This window comes from Heterocephalus glaber, unplaced genomic scaffold (genome assembly GCF_053883595.1).
Source record: "Heterocephalus glaber isolate CG9 unplaced genomic scaffold, H.glaber_assembly_v1.0 deba00001442, whole genome shotgun sequence".
Taxonomy (NCBI): Eukaryota; Metazoa; Chordata; class Mammalia; order Rodentia; family Bathyergidae; genus Heterocephalus; species Heterocephalus glaber.
The window spans coordinates 3,477,610-3,496,242 of NW_028258296.1; the positions used below are offsets into that span (position 1 = coordinate 3,477,610).

Here is an 18,633-nt window from a genome sequence, read left to right on the forward strand (position 1 = left end):
TCACATCTAGTTTTAACTACAGCTATAGTGGCCTAAGGACTGCCCAGACTCTTCTAATTAGTAGCATTCTACAGACTTTACTGCCTACATGGGACCTCATAATTTGTATCTATTATTTCATTAGATTCTCATAATCCTGGCTGATGGTCAGATGTCATTAAAAAAAAAACACTGAGCAAAGATGATGTTAAACTACCTCCACAATGACACCGATACCAACATCGCACACACCTGAAAACAGTCTAGGCTAGGGCCTTCTGACCCCAGCTCTAACACTCTTTCTACAGTTTTAATATAAACTGGCAGGTGTGTTCAGAAAAACCAAACAAGTTCTTAAAAGACATGAACTTAAAACCATGGAGATAATAATTTTTTTATGGCCGGACAGTTAGATTGAAAAAATAAGTTAGCATTCATCTTATATCATAGACTAAAATAAACATCATTTTAAAATGTCAAATATAACAAACACTAAATCTAAATCCAGTATTTATACAATTAGGGGAGTCAAAAGGTCTGTAACATGACACCAGAAGTAGAAATCTTATATAATGAAATATCTGACTGATTTGAGCACATGAAAATTTAAAGCTTCTATATTAAATCACCTTACTATATATTAAGAATAACCTCAGGAAAAAAATTTGTATCTATATAACAGAAAATTAGAAAAAAAAGAAAATTAGTACCATTAATACATGTATCATAAATAAATCAAAAAGAAAAAGATAATTATAACAAAAATAAATTAATCAAAGGCCTTGACTAGGCAATCCACAAAGAAAATACGAGTTTTCAAACATGAATAAAAGGTAGGTCGGAGGCCAGGGATTTGGCTCAGTGGTTTCGCCACCTGCTGGGCAGGCTCAAGGACCTGAGTTCGACCTGCGGTACCAAAAGAAAAAAGGCAGGTCGGGCATGGTGGCACACACCTATACAGTAATCCCAGCAAGCAGGAGGCTGAGTCACGAGAATCACCAGGAGTTCAAGGCCAGCATAGGCTCCACAGAGTTCAAGGCCAGCCTCAGCTACATGGCAAGACCCTATCTCAAAAGAAAAGTAGTGCGCTAGTCAAAATCAAATATCTAGGGCCGGGGATTTAGCTCAGTGGTTTCGCCGCCTGCCACACAAGCACAAGGTCCCGAGTTCGATCCCTAGAACCAAAAAAAAAAAAAAGAAAAGGAAAAAGAAATATAAAAAAGAGGAGGCTACACAGTAAAACAAAGCAAAACGTAGATAGCATATGTTACCTTTGTGCAAAAGTTGAGAATGAAAGCATATGCTTGTGTTGATTATCTTGATGCAAGAAAAAGTAATAAAGGAGAATACCTGAAGGAGAAGGAAGGAAACTGCTAAGAACAAGGAGAGGAGCAAGACCTCAACTTGTACCGTGTTAAACGGTTTGCTTTCTGAACCATGTCAACACACACCAAAGCATCACCGTGACATAAAAGTGTCATCGAAAAAAGGTGTCCCTTCACAAGGGTTAAAAAAGCAAGGTATCAAGCTGCTTTCTTTTTTTTCTTTCTTTCTTTCTTTTTTTTTTTTTGGTATTGGGGATTGAACTCAGGACCTTGCGCTTGCGAGGCAAGTGGCGGAACCACTGAGGTAAACCCCTGGCCCTCAAGCTGCTTTCTGTACAGCCATCTCACAGATGCAACACTCACAGCAGAGAGAGACGGAGACGACCCAAAGGCACAGTGACAGATAAATGAATACACAAACGTGGCATGCATGCACAACGGAGCAGTCCGCAGCCTTAAAAATGAAGGGAATTCTATCAGATGCAAAAATGTGGGTGACTCCTGAGGACATGCTTCAGGTGTGAATGAAATACGCTGGTCATAAAGGACCAGTAAGTCCTGTCTGATCCCACTTCCACAGGGACTCTGGAGCCACTGCATCCATGAGGCAAACATGGAATGGTGGCGGCCAGGGGCTCGAGGAAGGGACAGTGACAGTTACCATGCTGTGGATATCTGGAGACTGGCTGCACAACATGAATCCACTTCATACTTCCAAGCTGCACACTTAAAAATGACTGAGATGTTAAATTTCATGGTATTTGTATTTTAACACAGGTTTTGAGAATTTCTTTAGAACTCACAGTTCAAGCTACCATGGTACCCTGTCCTGAAACCTTCCTACCCGGCTCTGTCAACAGTGCAGTCAGGCCTCTGCCCGCCCCTCGGCACACACCGCAGGCCGGACCCACCTGCGCCACCTACAGAGCCGAAGGGTCAGCCCATACTCCCGGGGGACCGCAGGCACCCGGACACCAGAGGAGCCCCGTCTTGGGGCAGCAGCCATCCTCCTGCAGGGCCCACAGAAAACCTTTCCGGGGCAGCAGAATAGATCAGTGGAAGTATACACCGGCAGGTCTCCCCAGTCACACAGGTCAACACCCCAACATCTTGGCACACTTAGAACACCACAGAAGGCCTGACACCAACAGCAAAGCAGCTCCACCGGACAGGGCCTGACCTCAAGCCCTCACCACTGGCCCGCCACCATGGGCCTGCAGTGTCACCAACCTCTGCCAGGCCACAGTGCGTGATTCCCTAGTTCAGTGACACAAGTTCAGATTTCATGTAACGCTCCCACTTGGGGGATGCATCACTGTTGTGAGGCCAGGACAGGCTCACGTCTCTGAGAAAAAGCAGGTTTCATCACATCAGCCCACACCTACACTTTATTCTACTGTGAAGAAGAGGCTCAAGTTGCATAAAAGGGTTACAAAGAAGTAGAATTAGGAATGTTTCCAAACTCCCTGGCTCAGCACAGAAGAGAAGGAAAGCCCAAGAGCTAGCGTGACAGCAAGGCTCTGGGTGGGACGTTCTAGACCCGAGGGGCGAACCTGCAGCACATGTGTCGTTCCTCCCTTAAGACAAAAGATGTTAATGTAAGAGTTGTTTTTCCTAAACCAAAACCTCAGTGTTCGGCTTTAATCGCAGTGCTGCTGCTCTGCCATAAGCAAGAGGCTTTGGTTTGGACTGCGGCTCGGGCACCATCTCTGCAAGGTCTGCCAGCACCGCTCCAGATGAACAGCAGGGCGACTTGGAGAAGGCCATCCCCTGAGCCTCTTGTGAAGGGCCCGGCCCTTTCCCCGTCCTTCAGGGCAGCGCTCCCCTCACTCTAGATCCCCTGCCTTTGGTTTTCACCACTGACAAAGTTTTAATCTCACCGAGTCCAAATCTAAGCCATAATGCCCAACCACACAGGCACAGACTCACGTGTAAGAGCAATGAGAAAGGACGGTGGGAGAAGGGTGTTCAGTGCCCAGTGTGCTGCCAGGTTCCGCAGACTCCAGCCCAAAGCAAAGAGGGTATGTAAAACCCTGCCGTGACAGTAATGCATGTCAAACCACTGCAATGTCGAGGACTTGCAAGCTCACAGTACACAGCTGCACGGAGGCACCTGAAGCAAAACTTGAACATGAACTGCGCTCCCTGAGCAGAGTTAAAAACTTGCTGTTGCAAGTCTTTGCAAAGATAAACTGGCCTTTATTCCACGGAAGCAGATCTGATCCATAAAAACTTCAAACCTAGGAATAAGAACCACATGAAGTCACTGTGACCACTGAGCTGCACCAGATGCATCTCCTGAAATGGCTACGGGCCTCTCGACAGCCCAAGATCAGCAGCCACACTGCGGCTGTGGGGTGGGGACACTGTTACCCAGAAGGGCCCAGAGCTCACTGAGCACACAGGACGGACACAGCAGGCTCCTGCTCCCCAGGACTACCGCCCAGGCACTGGAGCGCCTCCCTACTCCCCTGCAGGCAATCCAGAGTGTGGCCCCCAGAATGTTCAGGATGCCTGAGGGGAAATCTAACCACGAGAAACTGCTCAGGTGCCCCGGGGTCCACAGGGCCGAAAACTCACCAAGTAACATACAGAACTCATCGTTCCACAAGACTCACCGGGCAAATTCATGATGTTTCTATCAAAGTTCAGTGTGTGCTTTTTAAATCATGCATAGATAGACAAGCACTCACCTTAAAATTTGGACAAACTTTGGGACAACAATACCATTTACAGTATCCTAAGGAAATAACCAAAATATTAATAATTGTAGGTTTATCTGCAATAGAATAAACACTACACACCCCAAGAATTAGAGAAATAAGCTTTCACTGATTCACAAATGAAAGCCTAAGCACCACAAAAAGTCCTGACACCACACTCAAGTTATTACCGGGTGCAGGGCAGGGCTAGGGTGGGGCTTATACGGAATCATCTAGTGAAAAAGCCAGACAACAAAACAGCATGATGTTCTATAATCTCCTTGAAAGCTTTTCTTTTTAATTTTATGAGTTATTAACATGAAACAAAGTCTCAATAATAAGCACTACAATATTAACAAAAGCATGTCTGTGAATGAAGAGGTCTCAGAATCATTTATTTGTTAACTTTTCCAAGATGCAAATATACTAGTATTTGTTATTTAGCTATAGTTCCGCAGCTACAGTAAATTATAAATGATTGCCTAGGAAAGGCCAATCCTTAGGTTTATACACAAAAATGGCTAACAGTGTTTGACATTAAACGGTAACTACTTGGAAGGAGAGTATGGGGCCTGGGGAGCTCCAAACCGCTCCACCTCTCTGAACCCCAGTCTCGAATACAAATGTTTCTAACCTGCCATGGCCTCTCAGACCTTTCCTGTCCTCACTGCTCTCCACACAGCTGTCCCTCCTGAGGTCTGACCCGTCTAGGGATGCTGCCTCAGCACGCTAGGCAAAGGCTCCACCCCGGAGGCTACCCCAGGCCCCTGGGTGCTCTGTAAAATGGCCTTTCTCCTGACAAAAAAAGAAAACAGCAACCAGTCAACCGGGCCTTCCAAAAGCTGAGCCACCAACAGCGGCTCCCACCGGCACTGGTCAGGGCACCTGAGGCCTGTGGGCTCCACCGAGGGCTGCACCAGGACCAACTGGGAGGGAGCAGGAGTCCCTGGCCCCTCCTCGCCCTGCAGTGAGCCTGTGGCAGGGGCTGCAGATGCCACTGGGTGATGATTAAGTGGGAAGAGGGGAAGAGGCAGGGATGAGGCAGAAGCTACCCTGAGGATGAAGGAGGGCTGCCAGGGAGGGAGGACGCCAACAAACCCCATGGCCAGCCGAGTGAGCTGGGATGCAGGAGGAGTGCCCAACTGAAGGAGCTGCCGGGGAGGACAGGCCTCGACATTCCCTACACCCACCCTGAGCGTGGCCCGGCCTGAGAGAATGGGCACGGAAGGGTGGAGGGGCCGATGGGGCAGGGCGTCTCAGCAGGCAGAGGGCAGCGCGTGAGACTGTGAGCTAGGCAGCCACAGGTCCAGCTCGCCGTCATACACCCACCACCCTGGCCCACACCAAACACCCGGCCCCACCGAGCGGAAAAACACCGAAAGCTGGAAGCAATTCATTTCCTCAAGAGCAAAAGTCAAGCAAAAAGCACTGCATGAATGTTTCAAGGGCACCTGGCTGATGTAAAAGTAAAGGTCCCCATTCCCATTAGTCATGCAAAAATACACCAAATTTACTAGGGTATTTCACAAGTCCAGGCCAGCTGAAAGTTCTGTTCTTGCATTATTACTAAGTGACCCAACAGGTAGGCACAACCCTCACCACAGTTTAATTCATGGCTTCCCCTGCACTTAGAGTATGATTTCCTATGGAGAAAATGCATCAAAACAAAAGCAAATCCAATCCTTCCAGCACCTGAAGGGAACTGCTGCTGCTAGCGGCCGGAGTATGTGCAGACCCACCAGGCGCCTGCACAGATGCCAAGAACTCAGCAGCTTCCCACGACACTGAAGCCCTCTGTGGTCTAGGTTTCTTTTCAGTTTTCCAGAATTATACATTAAGAGCTTAAAGTCAGTTATCTCCTTCGATACAGTAAGTCTATGCATTTATCCTAATTTAGCAGCAGGAAAATGCTGTTTTTTAAATGCTCCCAACAGTCTGTAAAAGCAGAAGTAGCTTAAATATTCTATAATTGGGACTTTAAGCAAAATAAAATATACCACTGACCCAATTAAATATTACACAGCCAGTCAAAAGTATTACAAAGGCCCAGGGATTTAGCTCAGTGGCACCGCACCTGCTTTGCAGGCTCAAGGTCCTGAGTTCGATCCCCAGTACCAAAAAAAAAAAAGTATTACAGAGACTGTATTACAAAAAAGTTTAAGTTTAGACAAATGGGACTGATGTCATCTTGAACGCTTCATTTCTTTTGACCGTGATTTATTTGGAGCGGACGCATTGTTTTTTAGGGAAAAAAAACATGTCATGTAGGTTGTCTAAAAATAAAGTCCATTTAAACTCATAAAAAAAAAAAAAAAGAAAAGAAAAGAGACATACATTGTTCCTCCAGTAAAAATTCTGTAATACATAAACATTATGGCCAAAGACTGCAGCAGAGTAAGTAAAAATAGCTTTAATGTCGGAGTAAATGTCAACATTAAAGAAAACATTTTATTAATGATTTGCAGAGATAATATTATCAGATTTTTTAAAACTAGAGCAAAGTTTTACCCTTCTCAGGGACACACTAAGGCCATGTTGATTAGTTTGTTCCCGAAAGGGCATCCGCCAGGGCTCCGCCCCGGCCCAGCAGGCACACCCAGCACACCTCGTCACCTCTGCCAGGGAGCCGCCCACTGGGCTCTCCTTGGGCCCGCCCTCACTGCCCAAGGCAGTGAGGGGGAGCCCAAGCAGACCCTCAGTTCTCCTGAATAACTTCCAAGCCTCCTGCCCGTAAGTCTCTCAGCTCCTCAGAGGTACCTGGTGTCTTAGTGGCCGGCCACACGTGGCTGCTCTCACAGCTTGGCTGCTTTCTGCCTCAGTCACACCCTAGCATGCTGTGGGAAGGCATGAAAGCATAAGCCCGCAGAAGTCTTGGCGAATCACTTAAGTGCTCTGATTCTTTCATCTACTGGAAAACTGGAAAAGGTGTTTCCTGGGCAACTTTGATTTCTTCCAACTCTTGAAATTATTAGAAGATGTTTATTGTACATGAACAGTCTGTCAGTAGCACTTATTAGACAGGTTTTACAAACTTGGCACTAAACAAGCTCGGGTTCACAGCAGACAGGTCTGGGTGACCTCATAAACCATTAGCGCTATCAGTGCTAACCTGAGAAAAGCAAACAGGTCTCCAAGCCAACAAGAAATTCGTTCCACTGCTTTCCTTGTTTCCCAATAATCAAAGCAATATTCTCCTAAGTGTCTGGCTCCCAAGCACCTTTAAATGTCCTTATTCGGCCTAGCCTGAGCAGCACTTCCATCTGATTGGCAATTATGTGGTGATATTCCACTTTTGATATTGCCTGATCCTTACTCCACTGATTTTTATTGAAAAATACATCAGAGAAAAGGATAGAGAACCCTTTTAGCCAACCACAGCCTGCAAACTGGCAACTTTGCAAGATTGTCTCGAAATAAAATTTAAAATACTGGGGGTGGGGGCTGGGGATGTAGCTCAGGGCAAAGCACCTGGATTCAGTCCCCAGCACCACCCCACCCCCAGAAAAGAAAAAACCCTTCTTTTGGAACCTGGATCTTCCCCTATTCCCCCGATGGGTCTCAAACTCCTGGGGTCAAGTGCTCCTCTCAGCCCAGTCGCCCTGACTTTTAAAGAGGATCCAACAAGGTCTTCACATGGGGTTCTTGCCGTGTGCCTAACACAATGGCAGTGGTCCAGGACACGCAGGTCACCCGCACACAGCACGCCTGGCACAGCCCCACACTCGGCCTCCGAAGTGCACCGACAGACGCAGCAACCCAAATACATGCATCGCCATTAGCTTAGAAACGTTCTGTCTGTTTAAAAACTCATTGCCAGGGGTTTGTTTGAAACTTGGAGCACATTTTAGCCCAACACACTTGACTGTAAATACAGTTCGCTTTCCCAAGCGACACACAGAGGATCAACTTAACACATGAAGTGTCTGGACCACCTCTGCCCAGGCAAAACAGCCCTGCGGCCAGCGAGAGCAGGACATGCGTGGCCTGTCATCGGGCAGCTGGGCACTGGGGACAGGCCACAGGCCACAGGCGGGAGCTGGGGACCCCTGAGGAGCTGCCCGCCTCCAGCCCTCCTGGGCCGGCTGTGCACTCCCTACTAGCTCACCAAACAGGAAGGCATTTCTGAGTTTTCGTCTGCCCTCCTGACAGGAGGCTCCTTAACACATAAATGGCACTGACATACACCATTAGGAAATGTTCTGCTTCCACCTCAAAGAAGAGCGGTTTTTTCAAAGAATCTCAGCAGGAAATGCACAAGGAAGGACAGCCTGACTTGAAGTAACTCAGACAGGTCCTTGCAGGAAGTTACTCTGAAGAACAGAGGCAGAAGACAGGACTGTGCTGCACACAGGGGGATTCCGGGGCATTTCCAGGGTATCCACACAGGGAGTCAAGTGGGGGACTGGAGGACTTATTAACCTCACAAGGCGCTCCGGGCACAAAGAGCTTGAGTCACGTGCCCCCATCTTCCAGCCAGGATGCAGGGCCTCAGGCCAACTGCAGACTCGGCCTCTGAGCTGCTATCCTCCTCCAGTGTCTCTGTGATCAGCACCCACCCATGCACACCTCGGAAGGTCATAACCTGAGTAATACTGGCCTATAAAGTTCGCGCCTGGCAGAGCAGAAACATGATGCATTCACCACAGACTTTGGGCAAGGTGGTGGTGACTTTCATTAAATGCTCCAGCTCCGGCTCCCAAGCACTGCCTGAAGCTCTTGAATGTTCTATCATTGAGCCTTCACAGGCTCCTGGGGCAGCCCATTTTCAGCTGAGAAAAACTGAGGCTCCACTGTAAACCCACAGTCAGAGCGTCAGAGCTCCAGGTGGCAGGGACAGCCTTGAGCTAGCACTTCCAGGTTCCAAGTGCAGTGAGCCTTCCACAAGGCCACCACAGGTACACTCTGACTCCCGCAGGTCAGCACTAGTCACGTCACACAGTCGCCTGTCGCTATAAATCAAGAGCCTACAGCTTCCCGAATGAGTGCTTTACGATGCAGTGTCCGTGTGCAGTGAGGGCTCAGCTGGGACTGCACACGCCAGGCAAGCCTGCCACCCGGCCCACGGTGGTCCTGTCACAGAGGGCTCCCCAAGAAAACACAAGTTCTACAGCTAAATGCACCCCGGCCTACCCCGAAATGTTTTTAGAAAGGAATGCTGTGGGGTATCACGGCACACACCTGGGGTCCCAGCTCCTTGGGAAACTGAGGCAGGCAGCTCTCCTGAGCCTGGGAGTGCAGGGCAAGCCTGGGCAACAAGGGAGTAACGGGGCTCTTTCAGGCCGACCCCACTACTCCACACCTAACAGTGCCAAGTGCCACACAGATGTGTCCAGCTGCTGCCCCAAAAACCAAGAATTGCTTCTGAAACATCAGGCTTCTTGGGAAAACAGGACAGGAACAAGTTTCCTAGGGTCTCATTTTAAATGCCGATGTCAGCAAAGAGACGAAAGGACCAGTGACAAGCCAACAGGAAGTTATTTTGAAGAGCAGAATTTTTTATGCCAGAGAACCTCAGATTTAAGCTCCAACTCTGCCACTTATTAGTGTTGTTTTCTCATCTGAGAAATGATACCATTAAAATCACACTCTCTGGCTATTGAAAAGGTTAAATTAAGTATCAAATGCAGAGCACATCACCCCACAGCTGACACACAGGAAGAGCTTCCTCACCACGACAGCCACACATGCACACGCACGCTCACTGCTGGCCAGCCCGCCAGCCCACACAAGGGTCCCCACTCCGCCCCAAAGCCATCTGCCATCTCCCCAGGCTGACTCCCTCAACCCCTGTCGTCACTGCAGGGGAAACAAAGGGGCGATTATTGTTTATTTCTAGGACCAGAAAAGAGAGAGCTGAGGATCCCTGTGTAAATAAATACACACCCTACAGAGCCACTCACCAACAGGAAGATGAGCCCCGGATGCTCTGGTGGAGACTGAGGCAGGGGTTTACGGGAAGAAAGTGCATCAGCCAAACACAGGCTCATAACCGAACCCTGAGCTTGATGCCAAGGAAACAAAATGAGCTACAGCAGTTTTCTTTCTTCTCTCCTTCCTTCCCCTTTCCTCTCTTCCTTTCCTTCTCCTTTCTTTCCCTTCCTTCCTTCTGTTTATAAGAGGAAATATATCAAACCCTGAGAAGAACGTGCCTGCACTTACTTACCTAAGTTGCTGGTAGGACCAAGAATATAATCAAGCTTTCCAAAGTACTTGGTGATCTTTCACAAAACCCTTCCACTTTACACAAAAATCAACAATCAACGTGACAAACTCCCTTCAGCAAAAATAAGGCCACTTTGCACTTCCTGTGCAGGTACAATGTGCAGTCGTACACGGGATTCAGCTTTTGTTCCATGAACAGCCGTGTGCCCCCGTGAAAGCGGACATAATGACGACTAGATGGCTCTGTCCCCGAGGGCCATGGGACTGCACAGTGGAAGTCTGCAAGGGAACTGAAGCAGGTGCAGTGACACCTTCCTGTAGTCCCCAGATACTCAGGAGGCTGAGGCAGGAGGATCGCTTGAGGAAGAGGAACTCAAAGCCAGCCTAGGCAACATACAGGACCCTGTCTTAAAAACAATAAAAAATCAAAATGATGTCCTAAAGCAGAGTCACACATGACTGCAGAGGATGAAGATCAAGGACAGCTGAAAAGGCCTTGAAAGTGGCAGAATTTTGACAGATGGAGACCACAGAGCATGGGCAACGTGCATTAAAAAAAAATAAACAAATGCAGAAATCCTCCAGGAGACCTAAATGCAAAATACTGAGCAGTTATATGGTGCAGACAGATGCTGAGAAGGAAAGCTGAGTTCCTGGTACCAACTGCCCACACCAGGCAGGGGCAGAGGCCCTGTTCTCTACAGGCTGCGGGCTTTAGGGACCTGTGACCAGGGAACTGCAAGGATCTGAGATCATTCACCAGAGCCCAACGACAGGCTAGAGGGAGGCCAAAGCGGGAGCAGCCAGGCCAAGGCTGAGGAGTGGGCTGGGGAGGAGGAGGAGGCACGAGGTCCCAGGAAAGGGAGCCAAGGGGCCTAGAGAGCAATCGGACGGGTGGGTGGGGAGAAGGGAAAGGCAGAGGTCAGCAGGTGAGCCAGCAAAGCCAGCCACCTGTGTGGCACAGCCAATGACCTGACCAGGGTTTCTCGGATTTAAACAGGGTGGGGGTAAAAGTGCAGATTTCGGTATCTGTACATCGGGTTTTATTGGAACACTGCCCCTCCGCCTGCTTCAGGGATAACAAAGGTGGAATTCAGTAGCTAGGACAGAGTCTGCATGGCCCTTGAGGCTGAAAATGTTCATCACCTTTCCCTTCCCACAAAATAATTTCTGATGGCAGGTCTAAGGGTTAGAGGGTGCTAGATAAAGATGTATTAAGAAAAGCAGAGCAGCCAGGCATGGTGGCACACACCTGTGATTCCAGCACTCAGGAGGCTGTGGCAGGAGGACAGCCGAAAGTTCAAGCCCAGCCTAGGCTACATGATGAGACCGTTTCCAAAAAAAAAAAAACAAAAAACCACCAAAAAAAAAAAAAAAAGTGCTGCAGTGTCTTATTTACCAACAGGCTTAGCCCCTAGGGGAGCATGCTGGCAGGAACCTCGCCTCCTGCTCCCCAGTGCATACAGTGGGTCCTCTCCCCAGTTGTAGGGACAAGTGAGAAAGACCTGCCACTCACAGGGCCTTCAGGGAAGTTTCAGTGGGGAAAGGGAAAGAAAAAGACATCCACAGTTTGTGTTCAGGCCAATCTGACCTTCGACCTCCGGCCAACATGAGGGACGGGTTCCGCACTGTCAACAAGGGCAAGAGCGAGGTCCTCTGAAGTCAGCATCCATCACACACCAAGCGACTGTGCCCATCCCCACTCCCAACACAGGAGACTCTGGGGCACAGCTCATATCTGAACCCCGAGAGAGCTGTGCACGAGAACATTCCCGAGGCATCTGCCTGCCTCTCTGTGTGGCCCCCACGCCAGGTCGGCAGCAAGACTTTCTGCTGGGAAGATACACAGCTGGCAGCCACTTTTCCCTTCTCTTCACATTTACTGTAGCATGAAAGATTATTTAAAATTCTATTTTTTCTACTAGTTAAAAAATGCTATGAATTATAGTCTCCCTACAGTGTGAGGAAATGAACTATGCAGCAAGGCTACAGATGTAATCATGCTTAATTGAGTGAACTGCTGTCATCTAATACCCTTAAGCCTTTTACACATGGTGAAAAACAAATGAGAGTTGCATTAATAACAATCCGGCACTGCCCTGACTGTAGGGGAACAGCTGGGTTTATTTCTTAAACACCTTCCGGCAGCCCCTCCCAGGTCAGGCGGGCCCCATTCCTTTGCCCACTCTTGTCCAATTAGGGAGCGCTGCTTTCTCCTTCGCCAAGGGGAAGACACAGCTGAGTCCTTTGGACTCAGTGCAACTGGGGGGAGAAGCATACCAACAGCTCTTTTCCAACCATGTGCTACTGCTGTTCTTGACTAAGATACTGTCCAGATCCAAGAAATTCATCCAGCATAAGAATCGCTAAGGAGGAAACGAACTTAAATATGCAAACACAAACACACATACACACATCAGGCTGACTCAACAATTTTGTATTTTGCGTAAATCTTGCTTTAGGAAAGCATACTATGTACACCGAAATAGAAACTGTAAAACAACATTCAGTGGAGACTTTAAAATGAGAGTTCCTTTAACTCCTACGTTCCTTAACCAGCCAAATGCGCTGCAGTATGAGCTGATTCATAAGATTTTAATTTCCAAACAACTCTGAAGGCCTTGTTTTCCAAGCAGGTAGGCCTGGTGCCTTTCTGCCCACAGCCCACCTCCAGCTAAGTAAACTGCATCAGTGGAAGCAACAGCATCTCCATACGAACCTTCCCAGAAAATCTAGGATATCCCTACCCAAGCAGACACCTCCAGTGGTTCTCACTTGTCCTTAGAAGTGAAGCAAGCACAGTTTACCACCTTGAGTGCTGTCTACACAACAAACACTTCTAGACTTGGGAAAGTGCCGTTTAAACACTGAACTGTTCTGATTTACCCACTTCTAAGTGAAGCCTTTCTAATATAAAGCATACCAACCACTGTTTTGATGTTTGTTTTGCACCTACAGGGTAGCACTTCCGACCATCACTTAAAATTTTTGTAGGGGTCAGGGATTTAGCTCAGTGGTTTTGATGCCTGCTGCAAGGACCCAAGTTCAATCCCCAGTACCAAAAAAAAAAAAATTGTGTAGGTATAATCATCGAGACCCCAAAATCACCCCAGAGATGGCCACCAGCTTTACCTTCGCTCTATGGATAAGGAAACAGGCATTGTGTGTTCATGTCCTTCTAGCTAGAATCAAACAGCCTGGGTCTGGAGCCGGTAGAAACAGACTATCAAGACCAAGAAGAAAGCAAGGCTAGGATGCAATTAACCCACCTGCTTTGTACCTAGAGCCTCCCACAGAGGGAGCAGGTTGTTGTGAGTCCCACACAAACAGGTGCAACAGCTGCGGAGCCTCTTCTGAGCTCGAGCTCTGGAGTTAGAGCCGAATTCCCCTCCAGGAACCCAGCAGCAGCTCCTCTTCCTGTGGCCCTCCTTGCCATGCCACGTGGCCCTTTTCTGCTCCAGATCAGACTCCTTTCCGTGCGATGATGCTCTATACCCTGACCTCTTCTGAATGCCTCCCATGGTCACCATTACCAATACCAGCTACCACACTGGGTGGTGACAGTGACAACGTCAAACTGCCAGGGTGCTACAAAGGTCTGCCCCACCCAACACCCCAGACAGCACACCCTGGAGCCTGCCGGCTGCCTTTCAGACCTACTTCTCACTCCCAGCCAGGACCAGCCCCTGAGCTCCGCCCCACTACTGCCAGGCTTCTGTTCAGCCCCTCTGAAAGCCAGCTAGGTGTAGACCCGGGCAGCCAGAGCAGGGAAGGCGTACACACTCACTTCCTGTTCTGTGCCCAGTACAGCACCACCTGCGATGGGGCGGAGGAAGGGTGCACACAGCTGCAGACACTGACCCTGCACAGGGCCTTCCGTGCCTCGTGCTTCCCGAGCCCCACATCGTCAAAGGCTCCTCATCTTTCCTCTGCGGGTAATCAGCCCAGGCCGCAGCCCCGACCTCACTCCGCACCGCCTGCCCACTTTGCACCATCCAAGTGGTCTGCTCCAGTCATTCGGCTGCTTCCCCAAGGGCCACCTACCCCGCACCTGCGCCCATACCCACACCTCTGTCGCCTCGATGACCTTCCCGAATCACCCCGGGGCCCTCTCCACGGACTTCTCGGTCAATCACGTGGAAAAGGCTCCATGCAGGGCTCGCTCTCATCAGCGTCCGGGTGGTCTCAGTTTCACCTCTACTGTAGCACCAGCCACACTGCGCCGGAGCTGTGCCGCACAGGAGGCTAGCTTCATCCACTCCAGGCATTTGGCAGGTACCGAGACATGTTTGTACAGACAAAAACATGGGATTCATCTGTAACTTTAAAAGAAAACAAAAAAGGGAAGCCCTTCTCTGTCCTCAGACTTCCGAGGAGTGTCCAGAGGCTTCTGGGAGCTGGGTGCACCCTGAGGGGCTTCACTAGACTGCACACTCCACTTGGGCAGAGGCTTCTGCGTGTTCTGTTCTACTCATTCACTCTCTAAGACTCACAGCGAGCACCCAACAAATATTTGCTAAATTAATAAACAAAATGCCATGGGGCTATTTCTGTGGAGTAAAGTCAGTTACCCAGATTAAAAATATCCCACCCAATGCCAGCTGTCATCTGGCCAGAGCAACTTAAGAGAAATTTCCCTTCTGCTTCCAACAGCACATCTTGTCTCTGAGCACCCAGGAACACTGTGTGCCCACTGCCAGCTGGGAAGGCTCGAAGATCATAAACCCTTGGACACGAAGGTCTCAGGAAATGAGCTGAATGTTTACAGCTGCTTCGGCCTCCAAGCTGCCACTAGCGCTGGGTGCTGCAGAGGAAGAGCACTCAGAAGAGCTGGTTTCCTGCCTGAAGGCGGCCCCTCGACATGGCAGCAGTGTGAAACCTCACGCTAGCAGAGGGCTTCTGCGACAGGAAGCAAGACTTGCACACCTAGCTGAGGGCAGGGGACAGCGAGGAGTTCAGAGGGAGCACCAGGGCAACCAAGAACCCAGCCTGGAGATCAGCATAAAGTACGTAAAAACAATGAGTCAATGTCTTCAGTGCCTCTCATAATGTAATTCACCTCTGCTTCATTTCTTTTGAGAGCAAGGCCTCACTGTGTTGCCCAGGCTGGCCAGACTCCTGGGCTGAAGTGATCCTCCTGCCTCGGGTCTCCAAGTAGCTGCACACTACCACACCCAGCCTGCAGTGTAATTTTTAATAAAGTAAAAATGCCCAAGCTTGATTGTACAGGCCTGCAGTCCCAGCTACTCCAGGGGCTGAGGCAGAAAGGTCACAAGTTGGAGGCCAACTTAGCAAGATCCTGCCTAAAAAAAAGTTTCAAAAGGGGCTGGAGATGTAGCTCAGTGGTAGAACACTTGCCTAGTATGTAAAAGACCCTGGGCTTGTCCCTAATACTGCCATAAAAATAATAATATCAAATGATCTACCTTTTTTAACCTAGTAATTACCAATGTATCTAACAATCCATTTAGGGAAAGAATGTCTTTATAATAACTATAATTTGTGTAGAATTTCAGTTTCCATGCATTACCTCTGCGTTATTACCTGACCTTCCCCGGCAATTCTGTGAGATAACCAAGGTGGATATTTTTATTTCTGCTGTACAGATGAGGAAAACAATGGCCAAAGTGAAATGATTTGCCCTGACAGGGTTCAGACCTTCTTCTTGTTTCCTGCCCAAAATCCTAAAACAAGATTTCTCCACTTAGGCACCACCGACATCTATCTATAGCCATATGATACTTTGCTGGGGAGGGAGGGTCGTGTCCATTGTGGGATGTTCAGTAGCATCCCTGGCCTCTCTACTCACTAGATGCCAATAGCACCACCCCTTCCCTCTAGGTGCAGCTACCAAAAACCTCTCCAATACTGCAAACAGCGCCTCGGGTGCAAAGCTGCCCCAAGAGGAGGACCACTTGTCTAGAAGAATTCGAAAGGTCCCCTGGTGCTTCTATTCCATGGCAGGCCCCCTCCACACACCACGAAGCCACCCTGCAGGAGCTGCTTACTCAACAAGATTCAGCTCATTAACCAATTGAAACTATTTTTTTTAATGTGGAAATGAACAAGAAAATTTTCTTTGCACAAATATGCACATCTCAGACAAATCTTTTAATAATACATTATCATCTCACTAGAACATATAAGCATATACAGAATGCCATGGATGCTTAGAGGGAAAAGACACCAGAGGAATCTGAAGTGAGAAAACACAGAACCTGGTCTTTGTAGCAGGCTTCACTAATGCAGTTATTTTTACTTATTCTCTATAGAAATGGGTATAGACCTATGCATGTTCTCGATGCCTCCTTCACTTGGTGAGCTTCCAAATATATAGTACTTCAAAGCAAGTGAGTGATTCCTTCAGAACATTATTAGCATTTGTAGCTGGTAGTCTGCTGTTGAAAGCCCTAGTGTTTATAAACATAGAATCTCAACTGACATACCTCCCAATCCTCAGATTAAGTTTCTTCATGCAATTTAACCCAAAGCAACCCTACCCGCAAAATTCCTTATTTTCACTCAAGTGCCTGAGCTCAAAAGATTTTGCAACCTATTCCCCATAACACCTTAGATCTGCAAAGAATGGCTATCAAAAGATCAAAAAGATAATTACAAGTACAGCCTTAGCCAAACTGATACTAAAACTGCCTAAATTACAACAAACCAAAATGTAGTTATATTTTGGGAAATGTTTTGATTATTTTGTCAATGTCTAAATCATTCACTATCATCATTTCCCAATGAGAGTAAATAATTAGTATACTGTGATGGGGCCGGGGATTTAGCTCAGGGGTTCTGGGGCCTGCCTCGCAAGGTCCCGAGTTCGATCCCGGGTACCAAAAAAATAAAATTAAATTTAAAAAATTAGTATACTATGAAATGAGTACAACAATTTAAACTGGCTGCGGTGTTAACCTCGAAATCCTGGTACTACGAAAATACAAAGATGTAGTTATACACAGAAAGTAAGATAGTTAACATGATACACAGAATTAAGATCACAGTTGTTCCCATTCACAATGGCACGACGGAGTCGACTCTTTAAAAGTGACCCAGATCTCGACGTGGAGACATTTTCTCCACATTACAGAGCTTACTGTACCAGAAGTCTCCAGGACCCCGGTGGTCTCCAATAATCTTCACCGCAAAGTACAAAAGAACACACCGACCCTTCCCCGAAAAAGATTCCCTGGTCTTGGAAACCCACGGCATCACCAAAAGCAAAAGTGATGGACAACAAAACGACCAAACTAGGGTTTTGGAAAACGAGGAAGAAAAATGTAATCAATTCAAATTGCGCGTCGTTTAAAACTCGTTTTCCACTGTGTGAGCCCACACATAACTCAAACCTAATCTATGAGAAGAAACAACCAAAGACTCCAGGGTCGCATCTAGCTGTCTCCGCTTTACACTCATCATCTCACAGCCGCCCGTTTTTAAGGCCTTCCTCCCTGAAGGAAGTAAACCGATCTTACACCACGGAGGGAACCCTAGGCCTTGGCGGAGGGCCGGGGGAAACGTTAGCAGCTCGAAAAGTGGAGGCCTGGGCCGAGGTCGCGGCGCGCACGGAGGGGCTTCGCCCAGGAGCTCGCAGAGGGCCGCCCGCGCGGACGGACACGGACAGGCCACGACACCGGGCCCCGGCGGCACAACTCACGAGCCAGCCCGGAGAACCCTGCGCCCGGCACCGATGAAGGGGCTGCCGAGTCGGAGCCCGAGCCGGCCCAGGTTGGGACGCCAGGCGCCCACAGCAGTCGCGACCCCGGCGGCGTCTCTCGCGCCCAGCCCCGCTCCGCTCCTCGCGGCCCAGTGTCGCGCTGCCGCCGGCTGCCGGCTGGGTCCCCACAGGGCCCGCAGGGCGGGGCGCGGCCCGCGTCCAGCTCGGACCCCAGCTCGGACCCCGACTCCGACCCCGACCCGACCCCGCGGCCGGCCCGGTCCGTCGCCAGTAAACAGGAAGTCGCGGCCGTGGGCCGACCGCGGGAGGGGGGGGGGTGCCGGCCTCCGAGCCCTGCGCCCCACGCCCCGCGCCGCTGGAAACCCCCGCCGCCGCCGGGCCCACACTCACCACTTCCGCGTGCGCCGGGAGCCGCGCCGTCCGGTCCACGCCCGCTCGGAGGCAGCCGGCGAGTGCGCCCGAGCTGAGGAGCGAGCGCCGCGAGGCAGCGGGCTGGGAAGGCCAGCTCCTCAGCGTCCGGTGCTCCGCGGCCGCCCCGGCCTGCGATCGCGTCGCTCCCGTGCCAGCCACCGCTCGCCCCGCCCACGGCGGGCCCCGTCCCGCCCCCGCCCCGCGGTAGGCCCCGCGGTAGGCCCCGCGGTAGGCCCCGCCTCCCCGCGACGCCAAGAGCGGCGGCCTTGCCTTCCGCAAGGGCAGGCTACGCCCCCTGCTCACAGCGAGCCCCGCCTCCCGTCCACGGGGAGCCCCGCCCCAGCCGCGGCCCCGCCTCCCGGAACGCCCGTGG

At 49.7% G+C, this 18,633-nt stretch overlaps 1 protein-coding gene across 2 annotated transcripts in view; it reads right to left on the reverse strand.

Moving 5' to 3' along the window:
• The window catches only part of Jak1 (Janus kinase 1), a 92,556-nt gene extending 74,132 nt beyond the window's left edge, over window positions 1-18,424 (reverse strand). For both annotated transcript variants that reach the window (XM_021255589.2, XM_004841520.3), the window contains exon 1: window positions 18,240-18,424. The gene's annotated coding sequence lies outside the window, so the exon portion shown is untranslated. The remainder of the gene's footprint in view (window positions 1-18,239) is intronic.
• Window positions 18,425-18,633: the final 209 nt, after the last annotated feature.